The sequence below is a fragment of the Morone saxatilis genome, unplaced genomic scaffold (genome assembly GCF_004916995.1).
Source record: "Morone saxatilis isolate NCDOM2014 unplaced genomic scaffold, NCSU_SB_2.0 Contig23, whole genome shotgun sequence".
Classification (NCBI taxonomy): domain Eukaryota; kingdom Metazoa; phylum Chordata; class Actinopteri; family Moronidae; genus Morone; species Morone saxatilis.
Window position 1 is genome coordinate 7,485,804 of NW_023339796.1, and position 2,256 is coordinate 7,488,059.

At 35.6% G+C, this 2,256-nt stretch overlaps 1 protein-coding gene across 1 annotated transcript in view; it reads left to right on the plus strand.

Annotated features, from left to right (window-relative positions):
* prkci (protein kinase C, iota) overlaps positions 1-2,256 on the plus strand; it is a 24,506-nt gene that overhangs the window by 13,670 nt on the left and 8,580 nt on the right. The window lies entirely within an intron of this gene.

Here is a 2,256-nt window from a genome sequence, read left to right on the forward strand (position 1 = left end):
CAGGATGTTCTCGTGTCCTGTATCCAGTAAGATGTTGAATCACAACCAGGTACAGGGTCAAAAAGAGGTCCAGATAAGAAGCCGGGTTATCTTTTGACTTTCTGCTCTACGACTGGTCCACTCAGCTTATAACCAGTCGAGTTTAACTGCATCTTCCCTTTCTGGTCATTGAGCTGCAGTATAGCGGACCTCAGGCCCAAGATCACAACTGACAAACGGTGCCAAAAAGCACAGCGAGGCCTGGCTTCTTTTTGGCAAGAACAAAACTTGATTGTTAAGTAATTAACTGCCTGACAGTACAAGTAATTAGTCTCTGCTGCTAACATTAAAAGCAAAATGCTTTAATGTAATTCAAAACATCCCCTTACAAAGTCAAATACAATTCATCTTTCACATTGTTTTAGTGAAAAGTCTATTCTTCTTCCTTGGGAAGAATTGTTTTACTTGAATTCACAGTAATATATTTTACAGTTTACTATTGATATTATTATTATATGATATGATTATTTACACACATTTTTCAGGTTATCATTATAATAAAATATACGCCCGCTTCACTCCTGTGTTATCAAACAATAATAATGTCAACAAATGTTGAACAGTACCCACACAGGCCCAGAAAATATTAATAATTGACATTTTTTTCAGATGTTTATGTATGTAATTTTGTAAGAATCAAGTTGGATGTTACGGCTGCCTCCAGAGAGCAAAATATACACAACCTCTCAATCTTGGAAACACCATTTAATGCTTAAATATAAACAATTGGCAAACAAAGGCTCCCTGGGGTCGGCACCACGAAGCAAGTTCAACTCTTCCTCTCGTTTAGTTACCTGGCTACACTGAGGCCAACATTAGTGATCCAGTATAAGTGTTATAACAAAGCTCGATATGAACGTTATCCATTTGCTCTGGGTTATAGTTTTGTGTCCACCTATGAGCTGTGAAGGAGTTGTTAATTACAAGCAGCATCACCATCATCATAACCATGTGTGAAGTGCATAATTGGATGAAAATAATTAAGATTAAACGTGATTCCTGCAGGTTCACAGGAATCGGTTGTAGTGACAGATAATCATATAAATAGAACAGAACAAGAAGCTGTAGAAACACTATAAATACATACTTACATACCAGACACATGTACTGAGTGTAATGAATATAAAGGAACCTTGTATCATTGTATTAGGTAATGTAGTAAAATGATTTTTGGACACGTGATGGACAGGATCACTTCTGTAAAGATCCCTCTTGATCCTAAGATTTACATTTTGAATTTGTACCTTTCAAACTTTAGACTAAAGAAGAATGAACGTACATTTACAGATTTGTGTTTCCTGCGAGCCAAATGGCTTATTGTTCTTTACTGGAAGAAAACAAATAGGCCAAGTATCAAAGAATGGGTCAATGAAATGTCAACTTACATATTGAGGAAACCTGGAAACCCTTTGTTTTATTCCTCTGAAGTGCAATAGTTAGAGGTACGCTAACACAAGGAAACCCTATACTTTATTATAACTGATACATGTAAGCATCACCTCTGTGTTAAGAATGGCAATGAGAGTACTAAAGTTTACACCTTTTTTCTAATGTTTTATGTATGTTTTATTTAAATTAATCCTTTTTTTAAATGTATTTTATTTAAGGGTCTGGGAGAGTGGGTTGGAGGCTGGGAGACATTGTTTGTCCTTGTCATTTGTTCTAATAAAAGAAAACTAACAAACATTGTTTACAAAAAAAAGGAGAAAAAAAACATGTAATGTAAGACCGTGTCTGCTACCAAACCAAAGAGGAGAGGGAAAGTAGTTAATACCTGATAAGGTCTATCTGACTGACATGATACATTAATAATCATAGAAGCTAATTAATTGAACTATTTCCAATTATCCTCACAAAGTCACTTCATGTCCTGCTGAGCTGAAATGATGGAATAATAGTGTAAAAGTATCGACACCATCAGGAATCCCCTCTGGGAGTTGAGGAATCTTTGTGCAATTAAAATGCAACTATAATGGTCATTATGTATTCAGTGTCGTAAACGATCCCTCCATTTGTTGGAAGTGTTTTGAACCTGCAAAACGATTCTACTAATCTATAGAGATATATATTTATTATTTGTGACTTTATTGTGAAGCCAATACTGATTTGATGTTATTGATCTGATCCTCTGAAGTTAACCTGCATAGAGCCACCGTGATCGAACCTGGTTAAAAATGAGCTTCACAACACTGGAAAACCGAGAGTTTACCGAGAGTT